We start from the raw sequence: 23853 nt of genomic DNA, 5'->3' as shown, positions 1-23853 counted from the left end.
TGTGCAGAAGGGGACAATTGAGCTGAGCATTGGAGAGGAGAATTTTGATAGCAGCAGAGACAGTCACAGGATTTAAAAATGACAAAACAAGAACACACAAAGTTTATTCAGGAAATCTGAGCAAATACTTTTTTTTTAAGTACAGCAAAATACCATACTGTGTTTATCTCCCAGGACTGCCTTGGTGGTAAAATTCAATTCTTACATTCAGCAAGCAATTATTGAACGGGGTCCAGCGATGTGCAAAGGAATAGCCCATCTTCAAAGGAACTTCCTTTGGGTTGAGAATTCTGACTGCAAAGATAAATCCATTGATTTTAGAAATAAGAGTTCCTAGGAAATCATCTGACACAATACTTCCATTTTTAAGTGCAGCAGCTGAAGCTGGCATGGCCTGAGCGAAGGAAACTATCAGGAGGTGGAGGGAAAAGCTTGGGTTATGACAGCCATTTAAATCTTCACACTTTAAAACCCATCTCCACCAAAATGGCAGGAGAAGCTGGAGATGGGATGCCTGGAAATTACCTTTGGAAATCTCCAGATATATAATAATAATCAATACATTTGGTTGTTGGTTGTCATTGTCTCACTTTCCTTTGTCAACAATGAATGAGAAACTGCGTGGCAAAGCAAATACACCAATTCTACTATGACTGGAGGAATTGGTGACATGCCAGCAAAATATAGATGACATGGAGGAGCATAGACAGTGCAACGTGTATTTGATGTGAAAAGTAATAAGAGTTATACAAATACAGAAATAATTCAATGTGAAAAAAAATTTGCTACACTTGTAGACCAGCACCTAGCACGACCTTCATCAGAGAGGCTTCATCCAGCAACTGATAGGAGCTGATGCAGAGACCCACAGCCAAGCCTTAGCCAGAGCTTTGGGAATCCTGCTGAAGAGGCGGGGCGTAGTAGGAGTCAAGAACATGGCCCACAGAATCAACTAAGCAGGGTTCATAAGGGCTCACAGAGACTGAAGTGACAATCAGGGGGCCTGTATGGGACTAAGCTAGGTCCTCTGTTATAGATCAGGAAGTGTAGCCTGCTATTCTTGTGGGACTCCCAACAGTGGGAGTAGGGGTTGTCTCTCTGACTCTTATGCCTGCTTTTGGCGCCTTCTTCTCACTTTGTCCATACTTCAAATGAGGGTTTGTGCCTAGACTTATTGTAACTTGTTACAGCACGTTTGGTTGATGTCCCTTGGAAGCCTGCTCTTTCTGGAGGGAATGACAGGAAGATTGGATCTAGGGTAGAGGGGAGATGAGGAGGAGTGGAGGGAGAGGAAACTGGTCAGGATGGAATATATCAGAGAAGAATAAATTAGGGGAGAAAAAGAAGAAAGAATGTACTTCCTTGACAAACAGCTACAAGAACTTGCTTCTGCACAGTACACAGGCCCACGATTAGAAATCCCACCGGCACTGACATCAGAGGCACCCACCCATTCTCTAAACGCTTTGCTCATCTCAACCTGTTCACACACCAAGCTCTTTTCTGAAGGTGCGTGGGCACTTTCTTTGTAAACCCCCCTATTGAAGAATGTGCTTTTCCTTATGTCCATCTACCAGAGTCTTCTTAGTCATTCATTTATTCCTGCAGACAATGGGTCTAAATTGGGTGAGTTAGCCATCAGGAAGAGTCCAAAGTCACAGAACTGAGAGAATAGCCCTGATTTTGAGGACTCTATCTGAGTTTAATTATAGCCTCATTATGTTTCTCCAGGAACACTTAGAGATAACATGGAGATGTGGTCATTGTCTGTTGTAAATATGGAATATGGGGTGAGGAAAAACTTGACTGCATAAGATGTTTCTTTCTTAACGTCAGCTATGACCCTGCTACTTTCTTTTCTGTATCTGTTAGTCACAGATTGCTACATACCACTGAGCTCAGCGCTATGATGCTGGAAAAAATAAGTTGTATTCATCTAAACAAAACATGGGCCATCCAAACAAGGTAAGTATGTCAAAGAACTGACAGATTTTACTTAGAAAAGGAATCGCTCAGACAGGTTCAAGGATGTCACTCCTTCAGAGCAAGCTTAACTGAAGTGTTTCTTTTTTCTTCTTTTTTCTTTTCTTTCTTTCTTTTTTCTTTTTTTTGGTTTTTGGAGACAGGGTTTCTCTGTCTAGCTTTGGAGCCTGTCCTGGCACTCGCTCTGGAAACCAGGCTGGCCTAGAACTCACAGAGATCCGCCTGCCTCTGCTGGGATTAAAGGCGTGTGCCACCAATGCCCGGCTGAAGTGTTTCTTTTTATAAAAGTACATTATTCATGTTTTCTAGAATTTCATTCAATATATTTTCATCATATCCCAACTCTTCCCCTTTCCTCCACCAAGATCCACCCCCTACTTCTCTACCCCCTCAGCTTCTTGGTCTATTTTCAAATTTAATAATCCATCGACTTGAATTTGTGCTCTCCATATATTTTTGGGTGTCAAGCCATCTATTTGAATGTGGTTTGGTAGAAAGTGCACTCCAAAGAAAACTGACTCTCCCTCCTCCAGACGACATCAACCATCTATAGCCCCTCAGTTATGAATTGGAGACCATAAACCCCTTCCCATAAAATGCTGCAATATTTACTGTCTTGATCTTCTGCAGCTCTAATGCAATCATGTGACCTATACTCAAAGGTGCAATAGTGACACAGATGTTACCAGGTAACCCATTACTTTCAGCTAGATTTAAAGGCACACTTTACAGAAGGAACAAATATCTGGCACTTTAAATATGGCCAAGAACCCAAGTATGGAGAGCTTACAGCTAAAGAGGTGAATGCCGTATTATTATTCCATTAAATGGACATATCAAACTGCCCTCCAAATTTGTATCTCTTTAACATTGGATTGGTACAGTTCTCAGACCTCATAAGAGAATTTTCTTTGTGAAGTGCATTTTTGTCAATGCAGATACTCATAACTGGATAAATACATGGAATTGACATGAGACATCTATGTCAAACTCTTCCTAAGATTCAGGAATTATTCTGGGGAAATGGGTGGAAAAATTGTAAGAGCCAGAGGTTGTGGAGGAATGGAAAAACAACAATATTTTTTGATACTTTAAGACAAAGTGCAGACATTTGTGGAATACTGAAAATACATAACATGAGAAATATATGTCTAAACTTTCTTGTACATTATAACACTGCTCTAACTCATCAGGAGACAGAGACAGTCAAACCAAAATATACATCCAGGTATCTTAGGTAGAGATTAGAAAAAAGTGTGTTGAAAAACAAAGAAGAGAAGACACAACTCACTCTTGGCACAGATTCACTCATTTTGGAGAATGGAAGAAGCGTCTTATAGGCTAGTGTTGTTCAACCTGGTGGTTGTCACCCCTTTGTGGGGTCAAACAACCCTTTCACAGGGATCCCACATTAGAATTGCTGCATACCAGATATGTATAGTACAATTCAAAACAGGAGCAAAATCACAGTTACGAAGTAACAACAGACATAAGTTCATGGTTGGGAAACACTGCCATGAGGAATTTTATTAAAGTGTGGCAGCATTGGAAAATTTGAAAACCATTGTCATAGGTCATTGTGTTTGAGATAAGACAGGGAAGATTCACCGTGTATCCCAAGAGAAAAGAGTAAGGAAGAACATCCAGGCATAGAACAGAACCTCTAGCTGCCATGGATCAGCCAACAAGTTTAAGTAAGGGAGAATATGGCTCTCACAGTTTAGGTGAGGCTCCCGAGAATGTCAAGGGAAGTTGGTGACGTCATGAACTTACATCTCTTTCATCTACAAGCTTTATCATATTTAATCAGACATTTGCTGAATACCTTGGTACCTAAGTGGTATTTTCAAACAGAATTTTCATGAGTAACATTTAAGGAATCAGGCAATACTTTTCTTGCAATTGAAGCCCAAGAGAAGCTTCCTAAGAAAAAGATGCTGAGGTCAGTGTAAAGAATGAAATAGATTTCTGGGAGAAAGAAGTGTGGCACCAAAGTAGACAGATAAAGGTTGAGTTGCTCTACAAGTGCAAGGCATGGAAATATGGAGGACTTCTAAGTACACGGGGGTCAGTATAATTTCAGTACTGAATTTAAGGAGAGAAGTAGTCATGAATAAACCCTAAAAATTTTATGACTGTATTGATAGTTCCTGGTTTTATTTTCTGATAGGTCATTCTGAGTCTATATATTTTTTTCTTTCTTCAACCTAAATATTAGAATTTAGGGATGGTGAGATAACTCAATGGTTAAGAGTACTAGTTGCTCTTCCAAACATCTTGGGTTCAATTCCTAACACCCATATGGTAGCTTACAACTCCCTGTAACTCTGATTCTGGCAGCTATGACCCCCTCTTTTGAACTCCATGGGAACTGTGATTACACGTTATCCATGGATATACATGAAGTTAAAACACCCGTATACACAATAAATAATAATAATAGATATTAGATTATTTAAAAAAGAAATCAATTCTCCTTTCTGTAGGGCATTATGTCTTGACTCTTTTACTTATTTTTTCTGTTAACCAACAAGCTCGGCAGAGGAGGGAACCCTCCTAAGAAATCAATAGTTAATGGATTCATTAATTGATTGAGAGAGGCAAACCTGTACCTGAATTAATGTAATATCATTAGTCCCTTCTCTATAACTAATTAGACCACAGAATGAGTGAGGTTCAATAAGAGAGATTTACTCTGACTCACAGTGAATATTCAAGGGTGAAGAGCTTCATGTGATGAAGGTCTTGCTGGCAGTGTCCCTAAGGTAGTACAGAGCTCACATGTCAAGAGAAAAGGAGCATGAGATGCCTAACTAAATGGGCTTTTAGTTAGAGATCTTCTTCCCAGAGAACTGCTTAACCTATAAATTATATCAAATAGTTAATCCTATTAGTAAAAGTGGAGCCTTAGTCATTTCTTCACATTCCCATCTGGTCTTGCCCCTCAATATCTCATAATCAAAGATAAATTTCAACATAAGTTTTCTTAAAGGATAAGGCATATTTATACCATGCTGTATGGATACTATAGCCTATGTTGGGTTAAACAATCCTAAACTATGCTTAATTTTAACATGCACATGACAGTGGAGATTCTAGTCTATCAGATTGTAGGCTGCACCTGAGATCCTGGAATTTTAAGGAGGTTCTATCTGCTTCAGCTCCTACTGCTGACTTGGACTTCCTTTTCCAAGTGGCAGAAATCCTTAAACTTTTCTGCCTACTTTAGAAGAGTTCCAATCCTGGGGTTGTTTATGATCCGTGGAGCTGTCTTCAGAGATTGCAGAAATGGGCAGGCTTCACTGGGAGACACGGCTCCTTGGCTGAGTACATACAGCTCCTTGGAGAATGGTTTTGAATCCAAAGGCATATTTTAATGCCCCTTGGATAGACATATTATTCGCCTTAAAGGGAATTTCTGAAACTATTTCTCATTTTTCCTTGAACTCCTGTGTATTGAGCACCACCAGAAAATCCATTAGTAACAGCACAGTAGCTAATAGAACAGCAGATCAAGTCAAAGGGCTTTAAACACAGCATGCTGTCAATGTATGATTTGCCTTGGCCTCTTTTGAATGGTCTTTTTATTTTTTTCAGGAATTTTCACATTTGAAATTTGACTATGAGACAGTTTGTGAAGTCTTTGCATTTTCCCTTTTTCTTTGTTCTCTTTCATATTCTTTTTTGTCACATAATAACAGTTTAAATATTCCTTGGGCAGGACCAGCTTGGGGAAATAGATAGCCACATTGTTTAGGCTCAAGTTTGGGGATTAATACCATTCATTACTTTGAACAATGTTTGGTCATCGTTGTAAGGCTTCACAATCTCTCTAGTAGCTCTCTCATGGATTTGTCTTCATCCATGGTGCTAATGTGGGTTGCACCTGAGACTTCTCCATCACTCAGCAGTGGAAGTACATGGTTGCTCTATCCTCAGAAATCCCCCAACAACTGTGCCATGCTTTACACATCCCCTTCCCGTGTGGTATGGCCATCCATCAGTTATATCTTACCTGGAAAATGAGAATCATTAGTGTTCTGTAATTGCAAAGCTGGTGAGAAAATAAGTCAATTCATTTAAGACTGTGGCACATAGAAAATGTTCCGTGAATACTAACTACTACATATTGCCTTTCTGCATCACCATGAGCAAAATTCCCTTTAATTTCACTGCAGCACAGCTGAGTGAAACACGACATGGCAGACAGCTCAAGGACAATAAGAAGGAATTGAATTCAGGAGCACAAGTTCTGCTTAGCATGAGTACTGTCAGATTTAATGGCCTCAAATGTGTCTCTGGGGTCCCTTTTGAAGGGCTCTTAACATCTCTATAGGACTCTGCCAGGAGACTTCTTCCTCATCAGTCAAGTGCCCTTGAACTTATATAGACTTCTCTGAGTCTAGACTCAAAGATGAGCCTGCCAATCTGGGATCATTTCCTTCTATGGTACCAGCTCCTTCTCAGGGATGCTGATACCAGGCTTTCTGCTGGCTTGAACAAACCTGTTGAGCTATTCCCTGGGTCAAAGAACCAGTCACTGGCTTCACATCTCCCATGAAGTAAAGGTTTCCTTTGTGTAGAGGACAGTTGAACTCCCTATTGGTCTAAACAGTTTTCAATCTCCCATCAAATCAACTGTTACAGTAATATTAACTAATGTATTAATTCTGTTCATTACCCTGTGGCCTCTCAAGTCAAACTGCAAGAATAATGTTACTGTTTTACTGCTGAGAAGAAACATCATGACTAATGAAACTCTTACAAAGAACACATTTAATTGAGGGCTTCCTTACAGTGTCAGAGGTTTATTCCATTATCATCATGGAGATAGACAGAGTGGTCTGATGGCTTTTGAAACGTCAAAGCCTACTCCTGTGACAAACATCCTCCAACAAGGCCTTACCTCCTAATCCTTCCCAAAAGTTTGGCTAACTGGTAGCTAAGTATTCAAATATGTTAGCCTATGGGAGTCATTCTCATTCAAACCACTACAAACATACTTTCTATTTAATGCTAACTCTTGGTCTCTGGCATTGATTAGACAAATTCCAGTTAGCTTAAAAAGCTTTCCATGAATGTGTTGGTCCTTTGAGACAGACTTTCATTTGTTATTTCCTTTGTGAATTCCCATGAACCTTTTCATCTCCCTCTCTTCTGAACTTGCTCTGTGGATATTTCCCTGTTACCTGAGTGATGTCCTGTATCCCCGTATCTTAACCAGTATCTGGCCTCAAGACTTTACATGGCACTTTGGACATTACTCTGTTAGCCTTGTAATATTGTGATCTCCTCCTATTAAGATATGAGCGCTACATGAGAAAGGATACTTTGTTATTAATCATTAATGTCCAATGTGGAAAACAGTGTCTTATCATAGAAGTACACAGTAAATGAATGAATGTACATTATTACTTGACATTTTATGAAATATGAATTCAGCTACTTGGATCCAAATATAGGTCAACCAAATTAATAAGGCAAGTATAAGTGGGATCCCCACTTGGTATGTAAGATGAGGCAGTTGGGGAAGTCACATGATTTGTCTATAGACCCTATCAGATAAAGAAAGGGAAAACTAAGTTTTGACACAGTTCTTTGAATTTTATTGTCAATGTTCTTTTTTTGATACTTTGCCTTTATTTTGACAGAAACTAAAGGGTAAAAATCTCATGAAAGAAAAAACATGGAGGCAAGGAAGAGCTGGGGAAATCACAGCCATAGAGCTCCTTAGTTGTTCAAAAAAGGTGATTTGGGCATTATCTGCCCTGGGTACTTGGTAAACTGACAAAACGGAGGCATTCAGAGTGAACCACCACAAAATTGGTTGTTATGAAAACCCACATTATACTCAAAACCCAGTGCCAAGTATCACCTCTCAGTGTGCCATTGTTTTTAGCAGCCCTCTGGGATGCTGTAAGTGCCATCAGATCTTGTAGGAAGTTTCAAAGTGTTAAGAGTGCTTTTCAAAGCAAAACAAACACAAAGTCCTAAGTTGTTGAGCAAAGCTCTGAAGAGAATGGGGGAAGTTGACATAGTCACTGGAATGGAAAAGATCATCATGGACCTTGTTTGGAGGCCCAGGGGCAATGTCACCTCACCCATTTGCAAGTGCTGTGGGTACACAGAACTTAAGTAAGGTAGGACACGAGGGAGACATCAGGGCAGGAGAGCTCAAAACTATTTCAGAATCAAGGACAACATCCAGGAGACCTTGAGTAGCATCATCAAAGCTGTCTGAACTCTAGTGCCTTCATGCCAAATGTGGTTTCCAGAAAAAGGATCTTGCCTCCTATTTGGAAGCCATTTGCTTCAAGTCATATCATAGATTTAGTGCAGGGGAACTTTTCATTTCTGAAAAGCATATTATTTTGCTCAATTATGGGCTTCAAGGAGATGGAAGAGAGCAGTGGAAAAAGCACAGGCTTTGGAGTCAGAGAATCCTGGGTCTGAGTCATGATTCTGCCATCCACCAGCTGTAGGCCGGTGATTCTGTTTGCTTGTTCGTGGACACAGAACATCTTGTAATCATGAGCTGTGTGGTAGGGGAATTACTAGGATTAAATGATTCAAATATGTCAAGAAACTCGAATTATTTTGATAGATATTCTAATTATCATTAGTAATTATAAAGTACCGGACTTTTAGCATGGTGATATTTGAAAAGTGGAATTTGACTTTGAGATTACTTTTCCTCCCAGAGTCCAGTTTGTGTTGTCTTGAGATTGGATTCTGCTCTTGTCTTCAATCAGTCTACCAGAATTCACATCATTAAAACAACAATGATGGGGGATGACATTCTTTTTCTTATTTTTATTTAGAAACAATCTTACTTTTTACATATCAATCCCCCCATTTCCTCTCCCTCCCATCCTCCCATGCCCCTCCCCCACCCCCCAACCCACTCCCACCCACTCTCCAAAGATAGTGAGGCCTTCCATGGGGGAAATCATCAAAGTCTGTCACATCATTTGGGGGAGGGCCTAGGCCCTCCTCCATGTATCTGGTCTGCAATAGTAACCCTCCGTAGGGAATGGGCTCCCAAAATCCATTTGTGCTCTAGGGTTAAAGACTGGCTCAGCTTTTGGAGTCCCATAGACTTCCCAGGCCTCCTAACTAGCACTTCAGAGGGCTTGTTTGCGTCCAATGCTGGTTCCCCAGCTTTACGACTGGTGTCCTTGTGCTCTCACTAGGTCAGGTCAGCTGTTTCTGCAGGTTACTCCTCTAGGTTCTATATCCTGCCCAGCCACTGGTTCATGAACAATGTCAAACATGGTTTCTATCTCATGAAGCAGACTATGATTCAATCAGAAAGTGGTTAGTCACTGCCATAGCACCAATGAGCCTATGTTGTCAAGCCAGTTTTTGTAGATTACAGGGTTCTTAGATGGTTGAAATTGAGGCTTATTTTTCTCCACCAGCCACATGCAGAGTCCCTTCCAGAAGCATGCTAGTCAATAGAGATGAAGCTTGCAAGTGAGTACCAGCTTAATGTCTCCAAGTTCTGATTCAGGCATGCAGTGTCTTTAGCAACAAGGTCTTGCCTTTAAATTATGGACATAGCCAGGTGTGTTGGCAATAGCCTATTGCCTTAGAGATCTATGTGTTCCCATTGGCTAATAACTCAAAAAGAAGTAACATAATCCTAGTATTGGGATTTTATTTGCTAACATGGAGTATTTAGTTGGACTATTGTCCCTGCCCCCTGTATTCTAGGGTAACTCCACTAAACCTCTTTTTAATATATGTTTGTATTTTATGTCTTTCTATAGTAGTATATTTCAGTATGGCTTTTTCATAAGGCCTATAATATTAGTTGTCTCCTTCCTGTTCCTTCTTCTATGCTATGTTCCCATCTCAATTTAGGTTTCAGCTTCATGTTTGAACTTGACTTTTTTTTTTCATGTTAAGTTTTGGGAAAATATGTGACTTAGGAATTTTACAAGTGTTTCATTTTATTTTTCTCAGAAAAAAAGGCTTGGCATGCAGCCGTGGTAGATAACTTTCCTGGCATGTCTAAGACCTTGGATTTAGTTTTAAGTACTTCTGGAGTATAAAAAAAAAAAAAAAAACAAACCAAAAAACCAAAAAAAACACACCAGGTAAGAACTTCAGTGAAAAATACTTTTTAAGTTAGAAAGAAGCACAAATGCGAGTTATGGTGACTTTTGTAATCCCTGTGCAGTAGAGAAAGATATTCTTTATGCTGAGACCATCAACAAAATTCTGTTGGTGCTGGTTTTAATAGTCTAAGAATAACTGAGAGCCTCTTTCCACCACTGGGTGGAAGGATATTTTGTAACTTCCCTGAGTAATGGGCTGCTCTGCCCCCATGTTTCTTGGAATTTCCAGTGGAGCCCATGGATACCCAGCATGAGCATCAAAGATGCTTGAGGAATAACCCTGAGCCTTTGTCTAGAGTCACCTTCCTGTGCAGTCACATAGTTAATATTTGTAGCTACTGGTTTATCTTTTTTATCTTCTGGAATATATTTTTGAGTACATACTATGAGAAGAGTACATGATTCCATTTCTCTAATGAGATTCTATTCAATAATCACCATCCTCCTGAAAGACCTCATTAGGATGGAGAAGCATAGTGACATGTGACGTGAACACAGCCAAGACTTAGCATGTAGCCATGCCCTTGGCTCTATCGCTGGTTCTTCCTCTGACATCCTTTCCTTTCTTTATTTTCCCTTCATTTCTCTTTCTGTCCACATGTAGCAGCTTCCTCAAATATGCATAGCTTCACTGGAAGTGTTCCAAATATAAAGAGTTGTATCTGTTTGGTCCTGATCTGAGCTTTTGCCTTCCTATGTATTGCCTAAGATACATCTGTGTGCCAACTGATACCTATCTTTGTGGCAGGTGGATCCTACACCTGATTTTTTAAAAGCATCAAGTGATTCTATTACGCATTCATGCTGAATATATTTGGGAAGAAAAGAAAAACTACCCTAAAAATAAAATAAATGTAATATCTGGCCCAAAGGGCTGCAATTTTGTGGCTTGGCTACACTTTGCTTGTGTTCTATTCAAATAACAAGTGTGTTCTGGGAACCACAGAAATAAAAGAGTCGGTTATGTCTAGATGCCTTTGAAGACAGCATGAATGGCCACAAAATACTTTTAAAGCTCATGCTTGTTGAAACATTCTCTGATCCATATGTGGTATTCAGCGCTCTCACGCTTTGTAACCTAACCAATGAGAAAACAGGAGAATTGAGATACTGCTTACCTCAGATGTGAAACTGGGATAGTTGAGAAAGCAGACTCTCTCTTTTAATCACTGTCGTGCACCTACTCCTAAAGCGACAGATAATATTATAAAAATATATTAGAGCAAGGCATATTAAGATATATGATTCTCAATTTTGGCTGCAAAAGAGAGTCATTGAGAGAAGTCTTTGAAAAATACCCCCCACTCAAGTTACATTTCAGATCAATTTAATCCACTTCTTGAGAAGAGGATTTAGACATTTGCAGACTTCTTCAGATGATTGTACTATATAATTAAGATAGATGGGAAATGACTAAATAAGGGGAATGGAAACAATTCATGTGAAAGTCATCAAGGAAAGCATTGACAATAAAATGTTGAGTAATTATTAAGCAATGTGTGGAACTTAACAAGAATTTGACCTTCAGTAACAGAACAGTACCCAGTTCAAATCAAAGATGACAGCATTCTAGCTTCTGGGACTGAAAAATATGTTGCCTTATTGTGGCAAAACCGAAATAACCTTGCAGATGGAGTGAAGCTGTTACATTACATCACAGCTTCCATAAGGCATCCCAAGGATAGTGACATTGGTCCTTAACCCTGGAAAAAGGAGAGAGAAATAGGAAAACCAGAGACATGGAAGCAGGAGGAGGATTTGGGCTGATGTTTTAGGCTTTGAAGATAGAAAAGTGACTCTGGTGGTCAGGAAGAAGTTTAGGAAATACCTGCTCTCCCAGAGCATCTCCAGCGGACACAACCTTGCCAACATCTTTATCATAACCTACTGAGGCCCACCTGAGGATTCTGATCTTTAGTACTGAAAAAAAAAAACAAAAACTGACTTCCATTGTCTAAGCCACCATCCAAGACAATTTGTTTCAGCAGGAAATTAATACAAGATCTTTCCAGAAATAATTTAAGAAAGGTGTTTTTAAAAAAGAAAATAAACATTTAGCTGAAAATTAGATTTTCTGTTGAGGTACATAATACAATACTTTTGAGAAGGTCTTTGCCTGTGACAACAAGGTTAAGTGGCTATAATAGTGGAGGCAAATAAGCTGCAATTAATAAGAATAAACTAAGCTATACTTTGGGTTATCTGTGTACTGCTTTACCTGTCTGCCCTTTGTAATATATACCATAGTCTTGTCTTAAGACTGTTTGAATTGTAGTGGTTTTTTGGCTTCCTTGAACATAAGGCAAGGAAGTGTGATGTGACGGGGGACCTTAGTATAAAGAGACAAAGGACTCATATACTAACTGGTTGAATGAACAAATGATAATCCCTGGAATGCTTTTAAATGCTTGATCCCACAGTTATGTACATGAAGAATTGACGGTGGTAAATCTGGAGACAGGGAGAGAGACAGTCAGGAAATTAGACTGACTTGGATTCCTGACTTAGAGTCTACTTGGCAGTGGCCATGGGAGTGAAGACAATAGAATATGGGAAGCATTAAGAAGAAAGTCAAGGCAAATCCTGGGCTTTAGGATCTGACTTGATGAAAGAGTTACTTAGTGGTCCCTCTAACCAGATATTAGGGATTTTAGGGATAGTAGGAAGAGGAACAATTTTGAGGGATGTACATACACTAGGTGGTTTTATGTAATAGATAATTTATCTATGGACAAAGCTCAAGTTTCCTTTTAACATTGGAGTAAAAAGACATTAAATGCTATTTTTACTTATTTTAAAGATAATCTTATTTTACACACCAATCCAAATTCACTCTCCCGCTCTTCCTCCCACTCTCCCCACCTTCTACACCCTCTCCACTCCTCAGGTAGAGTGAAGCATCCCATTGGGAATCATCAAAGTCTGTCACATCATTTGGGGCGGGACCAAGGCCCTGCCCCCTGTATATACACTGATCTAGGTCTCCCTCCACAGGAAATGAGCTCCAAAAAGCCAGTTCATACACTTGGAATAATTACTGGTTCCACTGCCAGGGGCCCCATAGACTGCCCAAGCCCCCCAACTGACACTCATTTTCAGGGGACCTAGTTCGGTCTTATGCAGGTTCCCCAGCTGTCAGTCTGGAGTCAGTGAGCTCCCACTTGCTCAGGGTCAGCTGTTTCTGTGGGTTTCCCCAGCATGGTCTTGACCCCTTTGCTCACCGTTCTTCCCTCTCTATAACTGGATTCCAGGAGTTGGCTCAGTGCTTAGCTGTGAATCTCTACATCATCTTCTTTCAGTGAGTGGATGAAGGCTCTATGATGGCAATTAGGTGGTCATTAATCTGATTATAGGGCAAGGGCATTTAAGGTAGCCTCTCTACTATTGCTTAAATTCAGAGAAGAAGAGCAAGGAAAGAGATACTTTGATAGAGGGAACCATTATGGGATTAACGAGAAACCTAGCACTAGGGAAATTTCCAGTAATCCACAAGGAAGACCCCCAAGGAAGAATGTAAGTATTAAATGCCATTTTTGAATGCCAATTTCTTGATTGGGGAATGACTTGTGATTTGAGGCCATCATGATGGAATAAAATATCAGGGTTTGTTTTGTCTGGGTTTTGGAACTGGAGTTAGAGCCTACAGTACAGAGTATGCTATTCTCCATCGCTAAGCTATGTCCTGGGCTTCCTTTTTATTTTTCCTTTTCATACATAGACTCACTAAATCTCCCAGGCTTACCTGAGCTCACTTTGTAGGCCAGGCTGGCCTTAAAGTTTCAGTCTTCATATCTCAAGCTCCAGACTCATTAGGATTCCAGGTATGTGTCATTAGGTCTGGCTATTATCATGTGTTGTAAAGACAAATTCTTGCTTGCTATGAAGGAGTAGGGATGGGATTAAATTTACAATCTTTGGACTGTAACTCATTATCCTAAATTGGGGCCACCAAAGACATCAATACCCATTTTTGTCAAGCTGTGGAGATGAACACAAAGAAGGAAGTGTGGTACCCGAGAGAAGCTCTACGAATGGTACTTTCCTCTCTCCTTAAATCACTTCCTGCTGAAATGATTCTTACTAAAACTTATTTTTAAGATTTGTCCAAAGTCAACATGACTGATGCTGAGTCAGTGAGCACTCAATGAACTCTCTTCAGGATGCTCTAAGTGTCAGTAGTTATACAGTTTGGACTTGAGATGTCTGTACCAGAAATGTTCACCATGTTCGCTGTGCATGAAAAGAGGCTTGGTGCCATATTCTCCAAACTCTACTTCTGAGGTGTACTTCTGGAGCTCTGTACAACTAGTTTCACGGCTACATAAGCCTATGTGACTTTTCCAGGGAGACAAAGCAAGTCTGGAGCACAGGTAGCAAACCACACCTGTGGATACTTCCTTGTCTCCTCAGCCTCCTCTCCTGGCTTGCCTTGCTTCCCTTGACGGAGATGTAGTCGTAACTTGGAACCAAGTCAGCTAGCAGAATGTCCCTTAATCATGCCCTCATATTTATTCTGTGAGGTGACTAACCAATTTCCCTCCATGCATTCGTCTTTTGAAAAGGAAGAAAATTTATAAGTAGGGTTTATTATATATACTAATATACATTAATATATAATAATATATAATTATATATATTATATGTAACATAAATATTATAATAATGTTTATTATTATATTATTATTAGCACAGTGATAGAAACTCACAGAGATTGTCCAACTAAACTTCTGTGGATTTGTCTCTCTCTCATACGGATACACACTCTAAGCCCCACAGCAAGTGACTCAAAGACACAATTATTCAGGAGAAACACTGCTGTCCCATTCCAAGCTGTTTCCTTTTGACTTATTTCCCTTGTATTCTCAGGCCTCGCTAGACTTTGTTTTTGAGACACTTTATTATGACAGTCTCTATTTTTAAAATGTGGCTTCGTCAATAGAGTTTATTTACAAATCCTTTGGAAATAATACAGTGCCGGCCACACCCAAAGTGGCAGTCTCCTGGTCTTAAGTTTTACTCCCAGTACCATCTCCAATGATTTAGGTTTTAGACACTTATTTATTCTGGAAGCATTGGCAAGGTTTGTTTCTTTTACTATCTCCCCTTAGTAACAAACAAATCCTGTTTCTTTTCCATGATGTAAGAGTTTGTGGCAAAACGATTCTCCACACCATCCAAGGTGACATATTCTCCTGCTTGGAGAGGAAAATTTGAACCAGAACTCCCCCAGGATCCTACAAACGATGGTATGAGTTTTCTGCTTAAAGCTGTTACTACTGAATTCATCGATAGTGAATGGATTTCTGATTCTCAGATATGTAATTTTTTCTTTCCTGATATCTGATGCTACCCTATTTCAAGAGTGGTGTCTGAACTCCCTGGCTTGAATCTAAAGGAAAAATTAAGAGTGATTGCTGATATATTACACAATGCCTGAGCCATTTGGAGGTGTGAGATCAGGTGCACTGTGTGCCCTGTCCAAGCGTTGGATGGTGGTAGATGGCACAGTGGCCTGCTGCTAAAGCTATTAGGATTTAATGAAATGATGATGATAAAATAAATGAGTAGTGGAGGTCAGGAGAGGAAGATAATTGGAACATTGAGATTTAATGAGATGTCTGTAATGGTCTTAAGTGTAGGGCTGTGCTCCTTGTTAGGTCTCGACAAATGACATTTACTGTGAGTGCCAAGGTCAGGGTAGAAGCAATAATAGCAAATAAGTACATGAGCAAGTGATGTCCAGGTTTTTAGCTTTATGTAGTGTTTCTTTACAGGAAGGTAAATAGGCCCAGAGTTAAGAAACAGGCATGGTTAGGAAGTGTGGGTCAATGCTTGTGCCCAGATATCCATAACTCTTTATTTCTATCTTTGCTGTCTTAATATGACTGAAGGTAAAGAAGGAAACTGTTCCCTTAAGTTGACTGTTATGAATCCAGCATGTCACCCTCTGATCCTTGTAATCAAAATCAGCTTGGAGGAGTCCTAGGAATGTGAATGTTTAACAAGTACCCGACAGGATTCTTAGGAGCCACTGAGATTTTTATCAGGTGTCTGCACATGGCCAGAGCAACCTGAAGAGCCTCACTATCCCCAATACCCGCTCGAAAATTCCTGAAGTGTGGGTGTTTCTAACAGTAAAGGAATCACCTTTGCCCAATCTGTTTCAGAGCAAGAATTCATTAAGACTTACTTGCAGGTGTCTCTCCGGACCCTAGTTGCGAGTGTGCATGTCTTTGTAAAGTACGGACACATTAAGTCACAGTTCAGCAGGACAGTTTTAGAATGGATGGACCAAAGAAGGAGGGATAGACAGATGGCCTCATCTATTCTATGAGAATGATGCAGATCTTATACACTATTCCCCTGCCCCCTTTTTAAACTTTCATTTGTCAGAAGCCTGTAAAACACGAGAAACCAAAGTTGCAGTAGAAATGTCAAATTGGAAGCCATTTTGTTTTTGTTACAACAATTTTGTGGAAATATGACTTAAGCTTTTGTGTCTCACAAGATGAGCTGGATTTCCCTGGGGGGAAAAAGACTCATAAAAGCCCAGGAAATGGAAGATTTATTTTGTATTAAATACTTGGAAAAAGACAGAAGTCCCCATCCATTAGTCATAACCAAATGCCAAGGGATGGTGTTCCTTATGTTATGACTCTTGCATAAAGATGAAGTATCCTTTAATCCGACACACATCCCCACTGCATTCTGGACTCCCACATTTTGTCTGAGTCGTCTATGTCATCTCTTCCAATCCATCCTGTTTTCCTCTGCCAGAAAATTCTTTCCAAAATGCTCTCTTAAAATAATCGATTCAAGTCTTAAGATCACGGTGGCTCCCACTATGCTTCCAGTAAATGATCCCAGTGTCTCCTCCTACAGCGTTAACACTCCACAGGGGATACGACCTCGCAAATCAAGACAGGCAGCATCTCAAGCCCAAATATCTTTGACTTGTTTCCAAAACCACCTATTTACTATACATAGTAGTCTTGGTTCTTATTTAGAAATGTTAGAAACTGGCTTGCTTGGGAAGGAAAATCTAATGATTCACAAAACTAAACATTGAAGAAGCCAGACTTTCATTCTCATCAGGATTCATTATTTATACCTGTCTTTTCTCCCTACATCTTCTGCTATATCTATTTCTTTGTAGCCTTGTTTTATTTTACATTAACACTGTAGTGATGTCACTGAACATGAAAGTTCACTGCAAGCAATTCCAAATGTTTCCGTCCCAAGGAATTTCAGATGTCTTGAATGAAGGATGTGGAAGGTTTGAGGTTTCAGACACAGTTGGAAACACAGGGTTTAGTCGTCAGTAACACTAGGAAAAGGAGTTCATTGGGGGAAAAAAAGATTCAAAATTAACAAAACAAATCGATTTAGCTATTATAATGCAGTGTCTTGGTAATCAGGTTCTACAAGCTTATTTTATGCCACCCATTAAAATTTGCATAGAAACCACATGGGTCCTGCTAATGTGTACTCAACATGCCATGTACTTCAGGCTTTAGAAGTTTTCCTGTGCAATTTCTCATGTCTCACACATGCCTCTTATAGGTCTATAACTATGGTTTCCTAGCAGGTCTAGCTGATGTGACCTGTTTTGGCCTTCCCTGAGGTTCAGACACAACTCTTGATGACTTTTCTGGGTTTTTAAAACTCAAATGGCACTTGTCCATGCTGTATTTTGTAGCAATTACACTTTTGGTTATATAGTACATTTCCTCAAAGTCACTAAACTATTTCCAGAAAAGGTGCATTGAAGCTCAGTTCCAGACAGTATCCCTGCTGGTTATTATGATGGTTAAATATGTTTTTTAATTTTCTAGCTGGGGACAAGGGTGTGGAGAGCCAAGCAAGAAAGCCATAAAGGCCTGTGATCAACACCAGCAATCATAACTACATCGCTTAGACATGAAACAGACACTGGATTACAGGAAGAGAATAATAGAAGTGCATCCTTAGATTATGTTCAACTCAAGAAACAACTTCAAATAAATTAAATGCATCAGAAAGGAAACACTTCCAGGGCCAGAGATCTCTGTATTAGCAGCAAAGTGTTATGTTTCTCCTTTTTCCAGGTTTTATTTTCCTTCACACTCATGACAACCCTCACAGATAAACAGTTTGTGTTTGAGAGTGACCATTTCCCAATGTTTGATTACATGAATGGACTATTGCCAGGTGAGATGGTGTGTATGTATAACCACAGCACTTGGGGGCAGAGACAGAAGGGTTGGTGAAAGTTTGAGGACTACCAAATCTACACAGTGAGATGTTGTTTTAAAGACTGAGGCAGAGATGGAAGCAGAGGCACAGGCATATAAAGCAAAACAATGCAAGACTAGATCAGTTTAAAGGCACAATGGCTTTTAACTGTCTCTTTTCTTAGAGTTGAGTATAAAGTCCTCTTGAATACTTTGTCACTCAAAACCTTTTTTTAATATAGCAAAAAAATTAAATAGCATAGTGAATATGGCTTAACATAGGTAAAATAGAGAGTAGGTTATGCTAATAAAAACTTCATAGGATGTTTTGTTGACACATATGGAATAAAGACTTTAAATATTGTTCCCTTATATTAGAATTATCGTCCATAATAGGACACTATCAAGAATACTTTGCAGTGTATCTTTGTTCCTACACTGGCCAAAGGAAGATATCTGATCTAGACTCATGGAGACACTTTTTAATTCCAGTCCTTTCTTCTATGTCTATACTTAAAATAACAAAACCGACTTGATACATTTTGGCTTCTGCTGTGGTAGACACAGAACTGGAAGATGCAGACAGAGGATCCAAGTTCAAATTCACGAGTAAAAAAGTCCAATGGAGACTTGAGATTATAAAACAAGTAAGTGGCCCCAAATCTAAGACGAGACAGTGATCCTAGGGACAGGGCACATCCAAATGCAAGCCTCTCTGGAGCACAGGTGACTAGATCTAGGAGGATCAATTAAGCTAGGTAAAAACTGAAGCCAGCCACGATCGACTAGTGGGTCATTGTAGAAATCTCCAAAGGCTACAGAAAAGGGAGGCTTCCTTTGGCAGATTCTGCTTTTGTGAACTCCTCTGTGTGCTCCCAGAAGGTCATCTGAGAGCTCAGAGAGCCATGCCATCTTAGGAGAAAGAGGAGGAGCAGTAGCCTTGAGTGAGGAATAAAAGACCTACTTAGAAAAACAAAACGGTTAAGCCATCAGGGAAACGGGCAAAAACTGTGGGCTTTATGATTTCAGAAATCACTCATCAAAGCAGAGAGCAGACAAGGCAGACAAAAAAGTCTTTCTGGAAATAGAGGCAGGATTCAGTGCTGAGCCCACGGCTGGAAGAACTGCAAAGGCCACACACATACCTAATACAGAGCCTTAATGAGAATATCAGAGACTGTGCGTGTCTCCCGCTCTCCTGGTGACGCCAAGAGGCTTTGCATAACTAGCAGCAAAAACAAGAAAGGACTGAGCACATGAATGTGCTGGGAAGCGTCTTTGAGGCACGGGCTCCAGGGAAAGACCAAAACCTCAGTTAAACAGACATTGCTCTAGAGTACAGCCAGCCACCACCCAAGAAACAGCACGTACAAGGAGGCGAATCTACGAGGCACCGAGTGTTACTGCAGCAAGAGGAAAAGCAATCACCAGTGGTGATATATTGTTTACGATATGATAAAGCTTACTTGGAGATCAGAATGCAAAACTAGCCACTTCCATAAGAGGCCAGGCAGTGGTGGTACACACCTTTAAGCCCAGGACTCAGGAGACAGAGACAGATGGATCTCTGTGAGTTCAAGGCCACCCAGGGCTGCATGAGAGTGAATCAGTCTAAAAGAGAAACAGAGTTTAAGCCTTTAATTGAAGCACTAGGGAGGTATATAATATAGGAGCAGGGTCTTGGATTCTGGCAATTAGTCTCTAGCCATGTTGAGGACAAGGTCCCCCTTCCAGCCTTGGTGGAGGTAAGAGCTCTGTGGTGGCTTGGCTCTTCAGCTTGAACCTCAGTATCTGTCTCTGGGGTTTTATTATTCATGTTACAGTCACCAAGTAGGTCCTACTATTAAGGTGGTTAATATGAAGTCCTCCATTTAAGTTCCAGCAAAAGGGAAGAAAAGAAAGCTAAGTGCCAAGTCTACAAGCCATTCATGTTCCTGCTCACTTACTGTCATAGCCAATGTAGCTTGAAAAACAAAAACAAAAACAAAAACAAACTTGAGGTACATGAAGAGGCAAGAAAAGAAAAGAAAACAAACAACACAGACAAACCCTACCACATGTCCAGGCAACAGAATAATCACTGAAAACAATTCCAAGACTTCTTAAAAGGTGACAATCATTAGTAGACTATGATATAAGTTAATGGGTAGAGTCAGCAAATTAATGGAGCTAGACATGGTGGTGGATGCCTGCAATCCCAGTGCTCTGGAGGCATAGAGGGTGGGATCTGAAGTTTAAGATCAGCCTTGGCTACATACCAAGTTCAAGGCCAACCTGGGCTATAAAACTCCTTATCTCAGGAAGCAGACAGACCAGCAATGTATGACTCAGCTGGTAAAAAGGTTTGGAGCACAAAGCTGATTAATGACCCAGACCCACTTAAAGCCAGATTTGTTGGCACTCATATACCGTCTCAATGTAAGATGGGAAGTAGAGACAACCAACCAATCAACAAACTAAAACAAATGATACGCAAATTAATGGCTGAGGACAGAGGCCCACAGCCAGGAGCGTGGATATATTATCAGTTAAATATTTTAGAAATAGGCTACTGTAACTCAATGGACAAATGCTAGCTTTCACGAAGTATGCTCCTGAAACAAGCAAAATTCAGCTCACATTCTACGAATTCTTGAAGGTATTGAATCGAGGGGGTGGGGGATGGAAACTTGAGGAATCAGGGATCAGATGGCCAAGTTGGGGGAGAGATGGAGAGAGAGAGCATTTAAAGAGATATCATGATAGAGAGAGCCATTATGGGGCTAGGAGGAAACTTGATGCTAGGGAAATTTCTAGGAATTCACAAGGATGACCCCACCAAAGACTGATCAAAAAAGTGGAGAGGATGCCTGAAGGGGTCTTCCCCTGTAATCAGATTAGTGACCACCCTAACTCCCATCATAGAATCAACTAATGGAAGAAGATGCAGTTCCAAGCACAGCCAAGGCTGAGCTCCTGGAGTTCAATTGAAGACTCGGAAGAGAGATCATATGAGCAAGGGCGGGGCGGGGGAGGGGGTTCAAGATCATGATGGGGAAAACCACAGAGAGAGCAGGCCCGAGCTATCGGTAGCTCAGGGATTCTGGACTAACACCTGGGAGCCTGCATGGGACTGAAGTAGCCCCTCTGAATGTGAGTGATGGTTATGCAGCTTGATCTGTTTGGGGGAGGGGCGCTGGCAGTGGGACCAGGACTTATCCTGGGTATGTGAACTGGCTTTATGGAGCCCATTACCTATGGTGGGATACCTTGCCAAGTCTGATTGGGGGGCAGAGGGTTGGTCCTGCCTCAAATTGTTTTTCCAGGCTTTGGTGACTCCCCAAGGGAGACTTTATCCCCTCTTATGAGTAGATGGAGGGGGGGTTGGGATTCTTGGAGGTGGGAAGTGGGAGAAGGGGAGGGAGAGGAACTGGGGTTGGAATGTAAAAATAATAATAAAAAAGAAACTAAAAAAATTAACAATGGAAAAAAGCTTTGAAAGAAAACAGAAGAAACATTGTTAAATTTCTATCTGGTGTGGGTATTTGGATATAAAGTATATATATTTGCATGGCCAAAGATGTGAACATACAAACATACACACCCACACCCACACACACACACACACACACACAGAGAGAGAGAGAGAGAGAGAGAGAGAGAGAGAGAGAGAGAGAGACTTGGGTATGACCCAAATCTGTAATCCAACACTCCAGGAGTAGAGGCAAGAGGATTATTACAAATTCAAAGTGTAGTGGTCTGTGTAGTGAGCTCCAAGTATACACAGTGAGACCTTGTTCCACACAAAGAAAAGACAATTGTGTTTCTTAATAACAGCTCAAATTTTGGCTGTTGTAAACTCACAAGAATATTAAAGTTCAGAGATAGATGGAGAAACGATACTTTTAAAGACCATAGAGGCCAAAAAGCCTATACCAAGAATATATAAAGAACTCTTAAGCAACAATTGGAAAAGGTACAATATAATTAAAAATGGGAGAAATATCTGGACAAAATATTGCTCAAGATTGATAGATAAATACATGGAAAAGAGGGCTAGAGAGAGGGTTTAGTGGTTAAGGGCACTTGCTGCTCCTCCAAAGGACCTGAATTTGGCTCCAAAGGACCTGAAAGCACCCACATCAGGCAGCTCACAAACTTCTGTAACTTCAACTCCAGCAAATTTGATGCCTCTAGCTTCCTGTACTCAGCTGCTCATATCCATGTACACACACACACACACACACACACACACACACACACACTGTAGATATGTGTGTATGCATGTGTATTTACTCATGTGAATATGTATTTATGTGCTTATATGGATTAATATGAATGCATGTGCTTACTCACTGTCATCATTGAGAAAAGCCTAGAAATAGTGACATCTCAGGGACAAGAAAGAACCTGGAAACCATATCTTGGTTTTGAAATGCTATTTTAAAATTGTTAATTACTATATTATTGTATGTGTGCATGACAGACGGCACTGCGCACACATGGTATTAAAAAGATGACTTTGTGAAGTGGATCCTCTCCTTACACTTATACTTGGGTTCTAGGGATTAAACCAGTCACCAGGTTTGTGGGACAAACACTTCTTCTACCCACTGAGAAATCAATCTTATTGGTGCCTAAACATGATTTTTTTCTAAATATCATTTCTAATGAAAGGAAAAATGACCTGGATTATAGGTGTGAAGAAACTATAAGTATAAAAAGGGGAGAATAATAAGGATGGGAATTTTTCCCTTGGAAAAGAAAAAACTTGGGATAAACTAAGCCCAAAGGAGCAGCTGCTGAGGCTCAGCCAATAAGAACCTGAGTAATTTTGCCTGGATAGATGCCTTTAACTTTCAGACTGAAGCATAGCTGAGTGATGGGGACCATTTCCTTGTCTGGTAGTAAGATCTTCTCACTGTCTTCTCTTTTTCCTCACTTTGTGCATTTCTTATAAAGATCCTCATCCCTGGAAAGGGGGCAGTGAGATAATCCAGAGTGATCTTATCATCTCAGAATCCTTAATCTGATTACATCAATAAATTCTTTTTTTTCCTAAATAAGGTAGCATTCCCATATTCTCAGGACTACCTGCAACCCAATCAATATACCACCCTTCCAATTAATGTCTTCTTTCTTTTAAATAGCTGGGGAATGCATTTATTATTTGTTTGTAGCCAGAAGTGCTCAGTTTGATCTCCTGATGTTAGTGGTATCACTTTTAACTTGTTCCCCATATACAAAAATCGTGACTTCTGAAATTCTCCAGTTTTTTGTATGGGAAGAATCACTTTGGAGCTTGTCCTGGGCCATAGTTGTTCATCCCTAGAGTATGGTTCAGGAATTTGCATTTTAAACAACTCCTAGACATTTGTGATGATCAAAGATGAAAAGGGAAATTGTGAGTGTGTAAGCCCATTCAAATAAAAGCAAGAGGAGAAGAAATGAAAAATAATTTGAAAACTTTAATGATGTTATTTATATATAGTAGACCATAAAATCTTTTAAATAAGGTACATTCAATTTCTCAGAGCATCTAATATTCAGATAAT

The sequence above is a fragment of the Cricetulus griseus genome, chromosome 10, assembly GCF_003668045.3.
Source record: "Cricetulus griseus strain 17A/GY chromosome 10, alternate assembly CriGri-PICRH-1.0, whole genome shotgun sequence".
Classification (NCBI taxonomy): Eukaryota; Metazoa; Chordata; class Mammalia; order Rodentia; family Cricetidae; genus Cricetulus; species Cricetulus griseus.
Note: the sequence above shows the minus strand (reverse complement) of the source record.